Source organism: Danio aesculapii, chromosome 7 (assembly GCF_903798145.1).
Source record: "Danio aesculapii chromosome 7, fDanAes4.1, whole genome shotgun sequence".
NCBI classification, from domain to species: Eukaryota; Metazoa; Chordata; class Actinopteri; order Cypriniformes; family Danionidae; genus Danio; species Danio aesculapii.
In genome coordinates, this window is record NC_079441.1 from 52,490,505 (window position 1) to 52,510,320 (window position 19,816).

At 38.2% G+C, this 19,816-nt stretch overlaps 1 protein-coding gene across 2 annotated transcripts in view; it reads right to left on the minus strand.

The window, feature by feature from the left end:
- The window catches only part of ankrd11 (ankyrin repeat domain 11), a 204,685-nt gene that overhangs the window by 78,164 nt on the left and 106,705 nt on the right, over positions 1-19,816 (minus strand). The window lies entirely within an intron of this gene.

A 19,816-nucleotide genomic window follows, 5' to 3' on the forward strand; every position in this document is an offset into this window, starting at 1 on the left:
GATCCTTGCCATTCTGGAAAGAGGTTGTAATCTTGGGGTATTGTGGTGAAAGGGTAGCTGGGATTTAAGCATTTGTTTTCTAATTGTCCTGTGGCTGTGTGCTGAAGTGACTCATCAGAATCCCTCACACTGACAAACAAGCAGACTCGTTCTATTGCAAACGCACGTACTGACATGCTTGTAAACATTCTCAAAAGTAGGTCACAGTTTGCCATTTCTTTAACGTCTCCTTAATTCCCGCCTCTGACAGTGGTCGCCCACTCCTCTTTCCCTAAACCCGGCCCCATTTTACCAGGGCCCCATCTCTCACACAAGCACGCACGTGCATTCCCCATACATAGAGCGAGATTGCATAACCGAAAGGGCAGTGAGGGGCCCTACTGAGTTTTTAAGGGACAATAGCAAAGTCAGGGCGCCTCTCTCCATGAGCAGAAGGTCTTTTTCATATGCAGATCCTCTGCCATGTGTGTGGAGAAAGGACTGAGCTGGCTTCCCACACTTTGACCAATCAGACCTCTACAAACTTGACAGAAATTATGAGTTTAAAATCAAAAGAGTAAAAAAAAATGACCAAAGCATTTTAAACAGCCTGAGGACAAAGCATGACTTGACCACATGTAAACTAAAACAGAAGTGTACAAATGTTTATTGTATTTGGTAATCTTAATAGTAAAAGAACTGTCTGATTATGCTGACACAGCAATTATATAAGATCAGAGATTAATTTACTCAACTGGAGTATTATCAGGACATTGAACAAAAGATTAATGCTTCCCCATTGAACATTTATCATTTTACCTGTACACATGATATAAGTTATTAGAAGTTTGCAACCAAAAAACAGAACATTGTAGATATTAGCCATAATATAGATTCAGGAACACTGCTTTGTAGTTCAAGTTGTTCATTTCAAATAGCACTGTTTAACTGCAAACATTTCATACTTACAAAATCCAACACACTATTTGTAAATTTACAAACAGAAACATAAATATTTTTGCTTAAAGTATTGGATGTGTATGTGTTGTGTTTTGAATTTACGAACTGTATTTGTGTATTTTTGAATCATGTTTTGAATTTACGAACTGTATTTGTGTATTTTTGAATCATGTTTTGAATTTACGAACTGTATTTGTGTATTTTTGAATCATGTTTTGAATTTACGAACTGTATTTGTGTATTTTTGAATTGTGTTTTGAATTTTACGAATTGCATTTTGTAAATGTGAATTGTGTTGTAACTGTAATATTTTTAAGTCTGATCTGGCTCCATAGTTTTCCACCTCTAGAGTACATGGCCATTTTGAGTTTTCACAAAACGTTTGATAAGTGAATGACAAACCTCAAGACCACCCTATTTACACCAGCTCACCCACAGTATTGCCCCTTAATCGAAAAACAAATGAGAATCTGATAATATTCTGCAAAGGACTGGGGTATACTTGATTTTAAAGACCTGGTGAACTGTATCTTATAGCACAAGGCACACAGAATGTGTCCAAATTAAACGCCTCTTAGTTTCTACTAAACCAATATCTTCCCATCAGACAGCACTCATCTGAAAGCAAATAAATGGCACTAAAAGACTGTATTAAGATTGTGGATGAGGTTTGTTTCTGATATTTAGGTGATTATGATGATGCATTGCTATTAAGCACCCTCTGTGAAATCAGTGCCAGGAGCTTTATTTTCAGTTGCCTCATTCCCTCAACTGAACCATGAATGACTGGATCCTTCTAAACTTCACAGAGATGTGTGCCATTTCTTTAAAAGGCTGGCGATGAGTTGTTTCATATTAAATATGGCAATGTATAAAAACAAACCACTGTTATAAACACCTCTGGGAGGAAACAGGCTGCGGTACAGCATGCCATCATCTGAACATGCTCTTTTTGTCTCCCTTAAATTTGAGGAGCCGCTGAGTGCAGAAATCCGTGGGTATGTGAAGCGTAAAAAAATGAGTCATGGTGACCTACATAGGCAGCGTATGGAAGAGAGGCTGAGGCTTCTGCATATTTAATTATTTACCAAGTCAGATTCTCTACCTTTCTGAGTGAGGAGAAAACGCAAACAAGAATATAGAGAGAAGTAGCAAACAGCATTCAAAGCTGTCAGGCAAAGTAAGAGTTTGCAGAGGCAGCCATTACAGAGTGTTCTTAAATGACAGGGTCCTCTACTTACTCCAGCAAAGCAAATCAGCTAATCAGAGAATAAATATCTCCTTCTTGAATACAGAGAGCTATCATCTCGTCCCCATCACTGCCTAACCACTCTCCAACTCAACAGAATCTCACACCAAACACAAAGCCAAACAATGAGCACATAAGGGCAAGGCAGCATTTTTGAGATATGACTTGTGCTGTTTTTGCACAGAACTGAATCTTGCACGCTTTGCATTGAATACCTAGATGACCTTCTGCATTAGCCAAAACTAGCAGTATATATTCCAGAATATAAAATGCACTGCATGATGGCATTCATTACGCATTATTTATCACCATCAATACTATAATTAGTTGGGTCAGCTGCAATTTATGGCTGGTATGTTGCCAATTTTTCATATACAACACCATTTAGTATTGGGGAAATGTTGACCAATAAAGCAATGTACAATGTAAAACATTATGCTGGACTTTGACAGGGGTCACCAATCGTGTTTCTGGAGGGCCGGTATCCTGCAGAGTTTAGCTCCGACCCTAAACAAACACACCTGAAGCAGCTACTCAATGTCTTAATAGGTATACTTGAAACTTCCAGGCAGGTGTGTTCAGGCAAGTTGAAGCTAAACACTGCAGGGACACCAGCCATCCACCTAGATTGGTGACCCTTGAACTATAACATCAGAGAGTGGTGAAAAATGCACATATATACAAACATGCACTGTAAAACCCAATAAGGTAAGGTGACTCAAACCGTTTGAGGAAACTGATTACAACAAACCATTTAATTTCAAAAACTAATCCTAATGAGTACTCCATTTGAGTAACCAGATCAATTTGAGCACAGTAAAACACAATAAATGAAGAGAACTCAAACCAACTGAGTACTGTAAAACCCAGTAAGTTAAGACAAACTGTTTGAGGAAACCGATTGCTACAAACCATTTAAGTTAAAAACTAACCTATACGAGTACTGTGAACTTACTCCATTCAAGTTGAAGTAATGAGGTATTTAATTAACTCATTACCTTTAACACTGACTTCAAAACTCGTCAAATGAGTGGAATTAATTTTTAGTAAATTTTGAGTTAACTACACTCATTTCATTTGATAAAGCTGACTGTTGGTTTTTGCAAAGTACAAGGGCTGCACAATATATCGTTTCATCATCGATAACGCAATACGCGAATACACAATAGTTACATCGCAAAGATATGCAATGTCCAGTCTGAATTATAGTTGACCAGGAGCTTCACAATTGTATTCAATCTCTGTATTCATGTAGACTTCATTTGATTTATTCAAAAAGCACTTCTTACATAGCATTTTTGTCTTGTTTCTAGTCCAAACACCTACATTTCAAAGCGAAAACAAGATTACTTAATTTACCCCACTAGCAGATAATTTCCTTAAAACAATCAAAAAATTCTTAATTTTCACTTATTTAAAAGAAATTTTTACTAAGTCTAATATTTTTTTGTTTGATATTTAGATTAGAAACAAGACAAAAAGCATTTTCTTTGCATTGTGATCATTCAATTTCTGTACCTCAATGCTGTTAGAGTCCCCAGAAAATCGTCAGATAGAGCTATTCAAACCGTCTTCTGAAACTATTCATATCGCAATATTTATCGCAGAAAAATATCGCAATATCAGATTTTTCCAATATCATGCATCCCAAATACATACATACATACATGTTTAATCATACACAATTTTGTCTTTATCAAAATTGTTTAACAAATATAGTAGAACATAATATTGCCAAGTATCAGGATTTATAATGTAAATAAAATAAACTACTTCGCCCACTAAACAAAAGATTCACAAAACTCACAAGTCTCACAAGTAAACACACCAGTCTATGTGTGCTGCATGAAAGCTAGAGTTTGAAGAGAATGAAGTAGTAATAGTCCATTTAAAAACTGTAATTTCAAAAGCATATTTAATTTATTCATTTTTGCTAACAGATATTTGGGACTACTAAAAGAAAATTCTGCTTTAAACATTTATTTTTGCCTGTTACAAAACCTAAGATTATCACCAGCAGTTTAAATCAATCTTGCCAGCATGGCTCAACAGCCTGTCCCACTCAGTTTATGAATGAGCTCAGTAGGCGGAGAGCAGGCGGTGTTCAGCAGCTGTTCAAATGCATTCAACCACATGTGCGTCCACACTATAAGAGCAATCTGATCAAATGCATTTCTAATACCTCTGGATGTGGTCGAAAGTGAACAAGATTAAAACATTTGACACCCTGTTTACACCAGTGCTTGGCACTGTCCACTTATGATTGGATTGACAAAAATGCATTTTACTACCAGGTGTAAACAGAGTCATTGCTTTTTTTTGGTTTTTGGTCATCAGGATGATGCTGCTGTTTATGATGAATAATTAACGATAAATAAACGTTATTTGGAAATGATATCGCCTCAACATTTTAGCTACAACCCAAAACAAACATACCTCAAGCAGCTAATCAATGTCTTACAAGGTTTACTTGAAACTTTCAGGCAGGTTTGTTCAGGCAAGTTGGACACCAGCCATTCAGGACCCTTGGACCCTTAAACACCCCGTTTACACCTGTGCTTGACGCTGTGCACTTGTGATTGGAATGACAAAACACATCTTAATACAAGGTGTAAACAGGGTCATTGTTTTGAGGTAATGAGTTAATTAAATACCTCATTACTTCAACTTAAATATAGTAAGTTCACAGTACTCATTTAGATTAGTTTTTAACTCAAATGGTTTGTTGCAATCGGTTTCCTCAAACGGTTTGAGTTGCCTTCATTTATTGGGTTTTACTGTGCTCAAATTGCTTCATTCAGTCAAATGAAGCAAGTTCACAGTACTCATTAGGATTAGTTTTTAAACTTAAAGGGTTTGTTGGAATCGGTTTCCTCAAATAGTTTGAGTACTTGGGGGGGATTTAAATACAGAAAGTCAGTCTAGTATTATTGTAAAAACAACCAATCTTTATTAGCAAGATGCTATTTACGCACAGCATTACATAATTTAAAACATACTTCTATTCCAGAAGCACACAGTATGCTGCAGTGCTATTCAGATAGCCCTTGCATTCATTAGCATGAGGCTAGCTTGCAGTCTAATGTACCTTCAAGGCAGCACTGAAGTGTTTTCTCATGCAGCACGAGGGCAACTACATTCCATCTTTAATCAATAGGCTCTGCAGAGGTCTTCAGCTCCCTTTGAAGCAGAGGCCTGGATCTGGTTTCCTAATCACCCGCACCCTTTTTTCCTTTCCAATACAATGAAGCTGTTTTCACATATTACATACAGGACCAGAGCGGCAGCTTACAAAGAGTGAGCAGAGAAGCCAATTTCAGGTACAAACCAACAAAAAAAGAACCTTGCGAAATATTTAATACACAAAAACTCAAAACAGAGCAATTCAAAACAAACAAACCAAAACAAAACTGGTTTCCAAATATCTCACTATAATGCAGACTCTTAACCAATGGCCCAAGTGGCAACGAATCCAAGAGTTTACAAATCACAGAGCCTGAGGAGCATTAGTGAGGCCGAAAGGCACTCTGTGAAAAGGCAAGTGTAGGCTAGAGCAAGCTAAGTGTTCTTAATTGTTCATGCTTTGTGGGAATAGAATGAATGGAAAACAGAAACAGAAAGGGAGTACATTGATCTGGCAAGAGGAGAGCACAAAACAAACCCAGCATGAGCAGCAACTCACCACAGCAGAGCATTGATGGGCCGGCTCCAGACAAACATCCTTACAACCTGCTCGGCCTCAGGTGCGTTACAGAGCAGAGTAATTAACTCTATTCACACACACATTCATCCTGACTGGATTATTACTTTTCCCCAGACATGAGTGTTTAATGCTCATCTTCATACCTATTTTGCCTAATGTTCCAAGTCAAAAACAACAACAAAAAACTCAAGACAATAATACAATTTTATTCTATATTTAATACGATCTAATATATTGTTCTTATTATTTTGAAAATAAACAGTTTTACTTAAAATAATAATAACAATAATAATAATAATAATAATAATAATAATAATAATAATAATAATAATAATAATATAAATTCCTCACTAGGGATGCTACGATTGATCGGCCAAAGATCAGTATCGGCCGATAATCACATTTTATAACTCGATCTGTACTGAGCATCTGGCCGATCTCATGAACCGATCAGCTGTTTGTTTATGAGTTTACAAGCAGAAAAAGATGCACAAGTGCTCCTGTATGTTATACATAACCTAAGCCGAAGTGAATGAACTGTTTTCTGTAAAGCTAACTCTGGCTATGACATGTTCACACCTAAATGGTTATAAGAGATGTGTTTAAGGTATTATATGCAGCATCCTTAATTTATTTTCTCAGGTAAGGTGAGATCTTTTTCTAAGGTTCATACTTAGAGGGAAAATGTACTTAAACCATTATTAAGCTTGAAGCATCAGAATCGATACTTTGTATTGGCCGAACACCATCACAAGGAATTGGTACACTGTATCGGCAGCAAAAATCCTGATCAGAGTATCCCTACTCCTAATATTTATACAGCGGTTTTTTGGACACTCAAATCACATTTTTGGGGCCAATCTGCTTATCCACCACCAGTGTGGAGCATCCACCTGGATGACGTGACGGCAGCCATATTGCGCCAGAACGCACACCATACACCAACTGATTGGTGGAGAGGAGATAGAGTGATGAAGCCAATTATGATATGAGGATGGTTAAGTGGCCATGATGGACAGAGGTCAGTGGGTAAATTTGACCAGGATGCCGGGGTAAAAAACCCCTACTCTTTTTTTTTTTTTTTTTTCGAAGGACATCTTGGGATTTTTAACGACCACAGAGAGTCAGGAACTCGGTTTAACATCTCATTCAAAAGACGGCGCTCACTGAGCAGTATAGAGTCCCCATCAATATACTGGGGCGTTAGGACCCACACAGACTGCAGGTTGAGCACCCCCTGCTGGCCTCTCTTATGCTGTGTTCACACCAGACGCAGTACAAGTGGATAAATCATGCTTTTCGCTCTTAAATAGACGCGTGAACATTTAGAGTTTACTCGATTCATTCGTGCATTAAATTTGATTCATTCACGTGTCAAATTCACTTCACAACAGACGCAGGGCTTCTGTCTGCCAGATGACTCCAACCTCATTGCTAAATGGCTAACATGGATTTTATTGAGAGAATAGCTATGTTTTAGCAGTGCTTCCGACTGAGCCGAGCCCAATTTGATGAACTGTTGTCGGTGTCAGCAGGAGGATTTTCCCCCTCGACATCAAGAACAGGCACTACGTCATAATCACGCCCCCAAAAGAGCAAGCTCCTGATTGGTTAACACGGCGCGAATGTCTGCTGAAGTTCAGATTTTCGAACTTGAGTGAATTCGCGCGAAACACGTCAATCACACCGCCTTATTCGCGCATATTGCGCCGCAGGATGTCTATCCATTGACTTAACATGTAAATCACTCGCAGCATAACACCATTTTTGGCAGCAATCAAGCTTTCCCATGTTGTCTCCCATTCCGGTATTGACTGGGCGCAGCCCTGCTTAGCTTCAGTGGGCAACCATGTGAGAGTTGCCGAGAGCTAGCTGCCGCTATATTTAAATATAACTTGAAAAGATTTTCTAATAGTGGGTGAGGCAAAGTAATCTAAAATGTAAAACCGAGATCCTTACACGCATATTTCAACACTCAGAAAGCACCTGCCAACTATTCACTATTCATAGTGCTATGCTATGTACAAAACTGCAGATATGCTTGCACAATAATAATCAGAACATAATCTGAATACCCGATAATGATTGAAAATGTAAACACTGGCACCTGCCAGATAAGGTAAATTATGTTGATATGCATTGATTATGCGCATTCTTATGTCCACCAGCATAGCCTGCAACAAGGTCTCATCAAGAGTGTGAACTTTGGCCTGTGGGGTGATTTTTAGATTCACTGATTTTTCAGATTGCTTCCTTGACCTTTTAACAATCCAATAAGACGCAACCCATGTTTAGAGCGATCCACACTAAAAATCACTGAAATCAAACGAAGGTGTTTTCTGAGCTTGGGTTAGTAGTGTTATGGCAATGCAGGCGGCAGACTCGGGATGTCTGCTTTCAATCAGAGCTGCTCTTAAAGCAAACAACAGCAAAGCAGAGCAGGCCATCTACTTCATCTTTGTCTGTGAGGCTACCTCCCGGAGGGACTCGACAAGACTCATTACGCTCAATCAGCACTGCCCCCACTTCATAAGAAGCTCTTACTATATGTCCGCCTGAGTCCTCAATTCAACCCACAAGACTAGACTCCATTCAACATGATTCGTATCGGGCTGATTCCAGCAGGGAGCGGTGGGCCATTCTAGATATGAAATTCAATATATAGTATGGATGATTGCTGAAGCGGCCCATGGTGACCGGATAGACAGAATGGTGCTTGTGTGTGTGTGTGTTACTGTGTCTACAGGGATGTTGTGCATTATTGATGACAAATACAGCAGGCAAGGCTATGGAGTTCTAATGCACAGAATATCTACATAAAGCAAACCGTATTGTGTTACACATTACATCACCCAGAAACCTCCTGCTTCACTCAGCCGGCCCATCTGCAGCACACGTTCACTGGGATGCATTTTTAATCAAGGCTGAGGATCGAATATATGCCCAATGAATAGTCTCAGATGGATCCTGATCACGAGATGGAAAACTAAATCTAATGAACAATAATCTACACCTACAACATTCAAATACTGATCACTGTTTTACGATGGCTCTAATTCTGATTTCTTTAAAAGAGAGAGATGAGTTCATCTCAACATCACCTTCCATAGCTATTTCATGGAAAAACAGAAAAAACCTAAACAATTTATTAACCCTTTCACGCGTGAGTTTCAAATGCTCCAGCTGAGCCTCCTGCGCGACTTACCTAGAATCCATTGTGTTCTAAAGTTCCTATGGCGATGCTTCAAGTTTATCACGTGACCCACCACCTCCAACAATCTATGTAACATAGATCAACCATGTTCCGTACACTTTTCGCTATTCAGCGCACTCAAACGACCACTCCTCCACCATTGAAAGTAAGATAAGCATGCTTGTGTGATCATTCTCTGGGTGAATGCCTATTGCACAATCCAAATTTTGATTGATGTATTTTGGACCAGTAGTTTGAGAAAAGATGGGAAAAGTACCACCTACACAATCTGCACGGAACATCGCTGTGTACGGAACATGGTTAATCTACGTTATTTTTCGTATTTTGTTTCTTTTTAACCTTTTATGTAAATGTTGACAAATGTTCTAATTATATTGTGAAATTTCTGATACTCAGATTCTCAAATATGTGATAGATAAGCTGAATTATGATCGTATTATTTGTTACATGACGGGTAATGGGCGCCACTGTTGTTGCTAGAAGAAATTTATTCATTAAATCACACAATTGTATTTTATTAGCATCTACCTCAGTAAACCCAATCCTCATTGTAACGTAAAAATATAATTTGTTGTACAGTGTCACAAAAATGATGCTATATTGACGCGAGCATCCTCAGCTGTATCCCATCTAGCTAATAAAATACAATTCATGCGTAATTTAATAAGTAATATAAACACTTCTCGTTAACTTTCGATCACAGCTGTTTCCCTTCTAGCAACAACCGCAGCAGAGATCCGAGCAGCTAGATTTATGTGATGTTTATTCATAATTTTCCTTCCGAAATACATGAAAGTAAGCAACTGTTTATCTGGGAGAGGAATAGAAAAAATATTCTAGTAACATAAACAGTGTGTATCTTACGTGAATAAAGCACATCGTACAGTTATATTGAAAAATAAGTATTATTGCTGTCTCCATAGATATCTGCATGTATTTTACAAACCTTTAATGGTATGTTTTGCTTGTAGTTATGTGTATTTGAATGTCTGAAAGATAAAATAAATGTTATTTGTTTGAAAGCACCCATAAATTGTGATTTATGACAAGCGCTACGCACCTCTTTCTGCGCCTCCAAACGCACCTTCAGATTTGAATTTAAGCAGCTGATGATGAGTGCTCTGACCAATCCAATCCCAAAAGTATGATCGCATGCTTCAGAGACCAGCTAAGGCTGATCACACTGGTGTGATCGTACACGTGAAAGGGTTACTAACACTTCTTTATACCTAATAGGTTTATAACAATAAAAAAGACACCAATAACAATAAATGATACATAAAATAAGATGAAATAAATTTATAAGACTTTTTGATTAAGAAGAAATAACATTAAAAATGATAGCAAAAAAAAAAAAAAGTGTGAAGTGGAAACTTATAGAAGTCTGCATTATTAGTGGTAAATTCTGCACCACAACTCACACTGAACGCATTACATGCTTTAGTGTTTAGGGTTTGTAACTGCAAGAATGCGCATTACCTTGAAGAACCTCGTAAACAGCATGGGCCATTTTGGATTTGTGTGCCAGTGCATATTTCACTAATGAACTAGTGCAGCAAAGCAAGAAAAGCACGCACAGAGATGTAGCTCAACAAAGGCGCAGGTGTGCTATCAATAACAATAAAGAAAAATATCCTTCTAAACAAAATAGCGTTGCACTGCAGATAAACAAAAGCTCACATTGTGGTGAGAAAAATGAACAGGCCTGTCTGCAGTGGGTAATATTTACCTACATGCAGATGCTTAATTCCACAACTTAGGGATATGATAGCGAATTAGTTCTCAGCATTTGAGCATAAAATAAAATTAATTACAATTAAATTAAATACCTTCAATTTTGCATCTAATAAAATACATTGTTTTTCTGTGTAGCAGTTATTGCAATGTCAGGCATGCAGAAGAAAAGACAGGAAGTTTATTTAACTAGAGAAAAAAACTAGAGCCACTTTTTTTCAAAACATTTAGAACGAAGACATGTGCAAACCAAGAAACTGAAAGAAATGTGACAGAATGATATAAAAAGAGAGTGGGATGTCTTCTCTGCCCGTCAGCGTCGAAGGCCACTGATTTCTATGAGCTTTTCAGCGACGTGATAAAAGAGCTTCTCTATAGCAAACACAAAAGCAACCGCAACGTTGCATAGATGAGTGTGTGCACAAAGCTGTTTGTGAGCCCTAGCATATTTCAGGTAAGCAAGTGCATTCATTCGCCAAGAATCAAATCATGACCTTCACATGGACCTGAACTATATAGGCAAACAAATACGAAATGTTAAATAGAACATTCGCCTCTGTGCTTCACCAATTAATCAGTTATATAACTCAGGTGGGTCGTATAACTCTTGAAGAAAGGCATTGCCAAACTGTTTGATCTACAGGCCCAGCAATGCCGGACATGCAGAACTCACGCACACAACAAGCTTTAGATTGTAGAGTATTCAAAGTGTGCATTCAGAATACTGTCACTGCCTGTAGAGCCCGAGCCACCAGTCCTCTCTCTTTCTCCCCTCCCCCAGCAGCTTCCCCTCCCCCTTACTGCGGCAGCGCAGATGGTAGCTCAGTGACCTCGTCATTCCTGCCTCCTTGTTTTGATCCTGCAGTCCTGATTGTTCAGGCTAATCCCACACTCCCCAAGTCCTTGGCTGAGTGCCAGCGCTGTTATTAAGCACACAAAGGCTTTTCATTCCTGCTACCGTCACCGCCGCCACCGCTGCTTCTTTCTCTCTTTTTAGCCATTCCTCTTTCACTCTCTCTCCTGTTTGGTCTCCATGACCAGGCTAGTTTCTACCTCTACAGCTGTGCCCAGATCTAGCACTGGGGAGTGGCCTCGGTCTCTCTCTCAGTGCTGTTCATTACTAGATTTTCAGTGTAAGGTCATTCCCTGATGTTGACACAGAAAAATAAACAATCTTGGATTGCCGTCACTGAACCACTGGTTTTCAACACCGTTGAACTTGCAGTTCAAAACTAGATTAAAGACCTATCTTTTTAGTTAAACATACACTCAATGCATCACATAACAGTATGATACATGAATGTGCTCCATGCAGGTTTTTACATCTCGTTTATAAACACTATAAACAGCAGCTACGCTAATTATTCTCTATTTACACCTGGGGATACTCATCCCGAGGCCCCCAGAGATGCTGCTCCAATGATGCGATCCAAGACCAGCGACGAGGTTTGCATAATCCTGGACCAGGCTGTATTCTGAGCAGCTGCTGTGGTGGTCATGGAGGAGTGGAGAGCATGAGACTGATTCCTGTGACGCTCCAGGGACAGACGTTCGGTCATAGGAGAAATGGTCGTGCCCAACATTCTATCAAGAATTCTTCACTTTCGCCAATTGGTGAAGTTTTTTTCTCGCCGCTGTCGCCAATGGCTTGCATGGTTCGGGACCTGTAGAGCTGCATATCGATGGATTTGCTCTTCAGTGTTTGGACTCTCAGTATAGTGATTATTAAACCACACTGGACTGAGCTAAACTGAACTGAACTTAAACACTGAAAACTGAACTGACACAGTTTCAATTTACTTTAATCTTCTATGTGAAGCTGCTTTGACACAATCTACATTGTAAAAGAGCTATACAAGTAAAGGGGAATTGAATTGACCAACAGGAGTATAATAATTGTGTATCATACAAAATACACGCAGAAATTGACATTACAAACAATATACACTTTTTAGCAAATGCATAAACCGGAAGTAGGACTGCACAATATTTCAGAATTGATATCGCAATGTGTCGTAAAATCACATCCCAGGATTTGCAATATTCAGTCCCTCTAGGATTTTGTGATTTTGCGATCGCTGAATTTATTGTGAAATCAAGCAAACTCTGCAAGCAAACTCTTTGAAGATCTCACTTTTTTTCTGAAATGCTGCAGATTTCCCGCAAATTCGGAGTCTAGACGCTTTCTATGATGTCATCATGACACGGATTCATCCAAAACAAAGGCCATGTGGACGCAAACAACCCTCACTAATGCAGAGTTCAGACTGCATGATTTTAGCCACGATTTTGACTCATGGTTTTGAGAAATCGCCGACAAATGCCTGAAATCACAGGTAAATCGGTGCTTGTTCACAAGAGTAACAATAACACAATGTGAACCATCAAAGATGTGATCTGAGAGAATCGCCAATGAGTCGCCGATGCCTGTGAGATATTTGGCATGGTAAATATCTAAAGCTGTCGGCGATTCAAATTATGCCATGTGAAATGTGTTCTGATTGAAAATAACTTCGGCGATTGCCTACAGCCAACGAGAGAGCAGCATTCACTACTGTGGGTACCAGCAGACCAGCGAGAGGTTCGGGGAGAAGTTAAATGCGCTCATTTTCAGTTTATTTGGAAGCAAGAAATGGAGGAAAAACTTGTGGAAATTTGGCTGGAGCACTGGTGTCTGTTTGACATGTCATCTGAGCAGTATCACAACCGGGTCAAAAAAGAAAAAAAGTTGAAGAGAAATTGCTAATTCCCTTCAAACCCAGGTGAGCAAGTATGAACATTTTCTACCCCATTAAAGGCTTCTTTCTTGTTATGTACTTTGGACAAAGTTGCCAGCGATTCTTCCTATTGTAAAGCCATGCAGTGTAAAACCCCCAGTCGGCGATCCATCTAGCAGTGTAAACAAAGCAGCGACAAAGCGCTAGCCCAGAAAGTCATGCAGTGTGAAAACATCTCTGACACGACTACTCTGGAAATCATGCAGTCTGAACTCGGCATAAGCCATGAATTTACACACATCATGATCGTAGGTGGCAGTATATACCTTTACACTGGTTTGTAACTCGGCATTTAACCATATGAAGACACCGCATGTTAAATATGAGTAAACGTACAAAGTCGCATTTACACACAAATATTATCGCGAATGACCGTGAAAAGTTGAGGTGAGTGAAATTAGATAAATAAAGACTTGTTGCGGGCACAGCGCATAACACAAACATTGTCACACCTCTTTCCCATTGCACATGCTAGCAAGAGCAGAAAGCAGTGTGTGTGTGCAGCGCATGAGCAGAAGCTGCAGACCGGTTTTCACATCAGTGGCATCAGCAGCGCACACCTGATTTACGACTTTTGTACAGGTCCTCGTATTTCTGTTACCTATCTATATACAATCAGCCCTCCTGAATCAACAAAAGTGAGGAAAGTAAAGTAGAAGAGTACTACTAATAACACAAACTATTCCTGAAGAGGCTCACATATGATTCCCCAGTTGATTGTTGGTTTGTATGGGGTATTGCTTGCTGGGGCATAGTTTGTAGTACTCCACAGAGGTTTTTACGATGTGCCTAACCCTGGGTTATTGATGTTATAAATAACTGCTGTTATTAAGCCAGGGTTATGAAACGCCATATTGTGGTGCATACGAATTCCGTTTGAAATGAGTGGTCTTCAATGTTATGATTAGATCCTTAGCAACAGACAGCATCTTTTTTTCACAAGCTTGGGACAGTAATGAGTTTGAGTTGAAAGTAAAATGAAGACCCCAGAACGACAGAAACCTCTAAAACATAGTCAGCAACACAGATAATGAAAATACCAGCTAAACACGTAGCATGCTATGGTCCAATCAGTGACACAGACACTATAAATATGCAAACAAGAACATTAACCGAGGGATTAGCTACAGTGGGAAATGTCAGCAGCTAAATGTATATAAAGGGTTGTGTGGTAGCAGTGTAAACGCGAATAACAATAATTCAGATTTAGAATGACACATGATTATCCATTTCAAATTCATGACGCAGTTGGACAATTTTCCAATAACCAAGCTAAAATAGAACAAACACTGGACCAGATGTGTATTTGTAATGGCCACACTGCCAATTAGCAGATTACTTTGTGCTAAAATACATTAGAGTGTTTTTGGTGTCTCCAATGTTTGATCTCATGAGACAGTCAGTTTTCTTCCCTCCTCAAAGACGTTCTAATAAGCCCATGACGTATTGAAAAAAATACACTGCGACCTGATGATTATGTTATGATCAACAAGATTTATAAACAGACAAATTTAGGCTTAAATCTTGATATGTGGCATCTGCATTCAAAGAAATAAATCGTAAAAATATTACACTAACAAGATTAATATGAGTGAAACAGGCCCTGTTTACAAACTTCTAATATGTCCAATATTAAAGCAATATACCAAATCTGATTCCTGATATACTGTTAATCCATTCTCTGTAGTGCACCTACTCTATCATTCTTGTTTCATTTTCAGACAATTTGAAGATCTCTAAACCTGCCGACATTCAGGCATGTTGCTAGGCAACATACTCACGCCACACTGCAGGGGAACATGTGAGGGACATAACAGCAGATCTGGTGCTCTCATCCCTAAACCACAATACAGGTTCATGTCAGGATGGCTTCATACATTATTTACATGCATTTATTTACAGTTACGGCTTTAAAAAACACCCTATTTCATTGTATTATTATTAATCAGTCTACAATCACCGGCCACTTTATTAGGTACAACTGTCCAACTGCTTGTTAACGCATATTTCTAAATCAACCAATCACATGGCAGCAACTCATTGCATTTAGGCATGTAGACATGGTCAAGACGATCTGCTGCAGTTCAAAACGAGTATCAGAATGAGAAAGAAAGGTGATTTAAGTTACTTTGAACATAGCATGGTTGTAGGTGCCAGACGAGCTGGTCTGAGTATGTCAGAAACTGCTGATCTACTAGGATTTTCACGCACAACCATCTCTAGGATTTACAAAAAAGAAACAGGATTTACAAAAAGAAAATATTTAGTGAGTGCCAGTTCTGTGGGCGCAAATGTCTTGTTGATGCCAGAGGTCAGAGGAGAATGGCCAGACTGGTTCGAGCTGATAGAAAGGCAACAGTAACTCAAATAACCACTCGTTACAACCGAGGAATGCAGAAGAGCATCTCTGAATACACAACACGTCCAACCTTGAGACGAATGGGATACAGCAGCAGAAAACCACACCGGGTGCCACTCCTGTCAGTGAAGAACAGGAAACTGAGGCTACAATTCGCACAGGCTCACCAAAATTGGACAATAGATACATTAAATTAATAAACTCTTTTCAAAAAGCTATTCGAGCTATCTGGTGAAACTGTATTCATATTGCAATATTTATCACAGCAAAACAAAATAATGCAATGTCATATTTTTACAATATTGTGCAGTCCTAATTATTATTATTATTATTATTAATAAGTTGCTGAAGTGCAAAGGAGAGTTAGATGATGACAGAAATCAATGGTAAAGCTTTTCTGGACCAAAATATTTCAGAGAATAGGATTTTTCCTCTTTCTTATGCAAGAGTTAAAATGACATTGTGTTTGTATTCCATGACCTCATTTTCATATTACAAGAAAGCACAGAGTTTGTGATGGATAATTGGATGACGGATGCGCAAATACTGTTAGTGATTTTGTCCATTTTAAGAATTAAGAATCTACAAAACTCAAAAAAAAAAAAAAAAAAAAAAAAAAAAAAAAAAACACCTGCTCCAACCCTAACACACACATCTTGCATTCACCTCTGTTCTCCACTAGTAGTTTGAAATAGACACTGACAGAGACTGAAATGGTCTCATTGTAGAGCCCTGTGATGTCATCAACCCACATCTCAAACCTAGTCAGACACTGCAACGTTAGGTAAAAGCAAAACAACAACAATGTCAGAGTACATGCTCATGTGTTTATGTGCATGCTACAAGTCCTTTCTAGTTGTGTGTGTATCTGTGGGACAATTACAACAGCATATACTGGTCTAAATTATACTAGCAAATACCGCAGCCTCTATTACTTTTTACCTTGCACCGTTTTGGTAACGTTTATTATTATGTCTTTAGGATATGCGTTTTCACATTCTAATTCCAATGCCTAATTGTTAAAATTATTATAATTTAATGAAATATTCTTTAGAATAAAATATTATGTTCTTTAGAAGAGTGTACTTGCACTCTGATGCTATTATCTTGTCATCCTGACATTATATAATGAGTGGCATAAAATGGTCTTTAAATGACAATATCGTTTATCACGATATATTTTGGTGCAATATAGCGTACAATAAAAAATAGATATCGTGACAGGCCTATTTCGTGCACAGATATTTTTTGAAAATGAGAAAAAAATAAATAGGGGAAGTTCCTTATGTGGAAGTAGCCTATGAGAGTAGAGGAGCAACAAGAAATGAGAGTCAATATGTTCTAGAATGACATCAGAGGTCAAAGTAAGCCCTAGGGCTGCACGATATTGGGGAAAAGAAGAAACTGTGATATTTAGTTTTTCTGCTAAATATGCTGCTATATGAATACAATATTACACGATAGACTGAATATCTCAGTCTCAGTAATTTTAGAATTTTAGAGTGATTGGTTCCAAAAAACATGTTTTCCAAAATGTGGCTCCTGGCCAGTTAGAATTCAGACTCAGACTCAAAGTTGCACATCCTGGGATGTGAATATTGTGGTGTTGATGCTGAAACGAGATACTGTGCAGCCCAAATCAGTTTTTGAAAATATCTTGCGCACTTTGGGCATGGAAACAGCACAACCAAAAGCAACAAATTCCACCATTTCTAATCTAGAAAGCTTTGAAGTGAATCATAATAGTAAATAGGGCTGGGCAATATTTATTTCGTGTAATAAAAAACATTGTTCACGATAATATTTTTTCAATTTATATGAGCGCAATATTACATGCCATTACTGGGATGCAGACAGAAACATGCATAACAGCAAGGCAGGTAGGGATGCAATGATTATAGATTTGGTTGTACAATTATAGTCTGAGGAATAATCACGGTTATCACGGTTATTATGCATTAATTTATTTCAAAACACTACTAGTTTAGAAAATCTCATGAAAACTCCTTATATTTTAAAGTGTTATTTATTGCTGCTCAGTAACCAACTAATACAGCACAAGAATAATAATAAAAAACAAGCAATAGCCCATTTCTCTTTGGACTTAAATTTAAGTGTGAAAGTGTTTTGGCTTTCATACATAAGCAATAAATTTAATAAATAAGTAAATAAATAAAAATAAGAATACATTTATAAAAAAAAAAAAAAGGTATTTGTCTAACGTAAATCTCAGCTACACATTTGCTAAGTATTTCCGTTTTAAAGAAAACAAATATAGTCAAAGATGGCTAAACTTCTATGTGAAAGGCACTTTTGATCAACTAGATTACAAAATTGTTTGGAATTGTAATTTTGTACTATTTTTCATCTCTTTGGAGTAGAAATGTGTATATTCCATTCAAAATATCAGTTCTTGTTACGTGACCTGCGATGCGTTTGTCGCATTCTTTCAACTAGATATGCCTCATGCGCCGTTCCCAATATGCACACGCAAGCCACACGCTTTAATTGGAAATAATGAACTTGCATGCTTGAAAGATGCGATATGTGAACGGCCCTTAGTTAATAGGCTCAGCCATAGTTAATCCAGTGTGCATAGGTATTAGCCTCGGTGTACAAGCTTGAAAATTCAAACTAGTCCACGGTTGGCATAACTTTGCTTAGTTGCAGCAGTTTTGTGTGTTGAAACCCTTACAATTAATTCACCGTGACAAATTAAAGCGAGGAAATTGATTAATCGTTGCATCCCTAATGGTAAGTACAATGTTTCCATTGTATTTTTTTATTTTAATTAGCAATATACTTATGTTATACCTGTAGTCATAAGTTTTTGAAAAGTGTCTTTTTTAATTTTTGTAATATTTATTTTATATTTCTAATCATTTGCTCAAGTTGTAAATAAAGTGAGAAATTTCAGTAAATTGAAGTAAAATGTAAATATTTTAATAGGAATGGATTGCCTCATAAATAGGTCTTCCAAATCAGAATGCAATAAGAACTGAATGTAGGTCACTGCACCATGTATTTCACCAGTGAAACAATACGTCAATATCACTTCTTAGGAAACTTCAACACAATCACCATTGTTCACCATTTAGTCCTCTATCTCAAGCTTAATTTCCCTATTCAACACTTGCCTTCGCTCCCTCTCAAACAGAAAGAACAGAAAGTAGATATTTCCCAAACACTTGAAAGCTTGTGGTTGAGCAGTATTGCACCAACATTTTTTACACTTAAAGAACAAACTAGACTCAACTTTCTAGACGTCAACTGCCAGCCTGATTCTCTTAAATAAATCTTTAGAAACACCAATCAATGGTGTTGACAGTATGGCCTTAAAGTAGAGGACGGTGGCGTTGCAGAGAAAAAAAAAACTCCAAGTACTCATGGGTGCATGAAAGCTGAACTAGATAGGGCAGGACAGACCTCACACCTGCTCTGGCAACAGCTGTTCTCCATGTCTCTGACACTCCCTGTCCTTTGCTCTAAACTCCACTCCCCTCAGCATTGCCCAACACCTGCAACCACCAAGCCGCCTGCCTGCTGTTTCTTTCTGCCTATGTGCCAATGCACTGTGTGGACACTTAAAGTCAGCAAGTCACAAGACATTTCAAGCTCAAATATCAGAGCTGACCATTAAGCAGAATGCAAACGAGTCTAACACAAACATAGTCCATATGGCTTGTGTGCTCTATTTTAAGTCAACTTAAGCAATGTAATACCTTTGTGAAAAGAATGGTCAATCAAGTTGGTATTGGAAAAGTTAACCGATGTTCTCAAAAAACATGGTAAAAGGCAGATTTTGTATGATCTCAGAACACTAAAAGCCACTGAAGCTTGG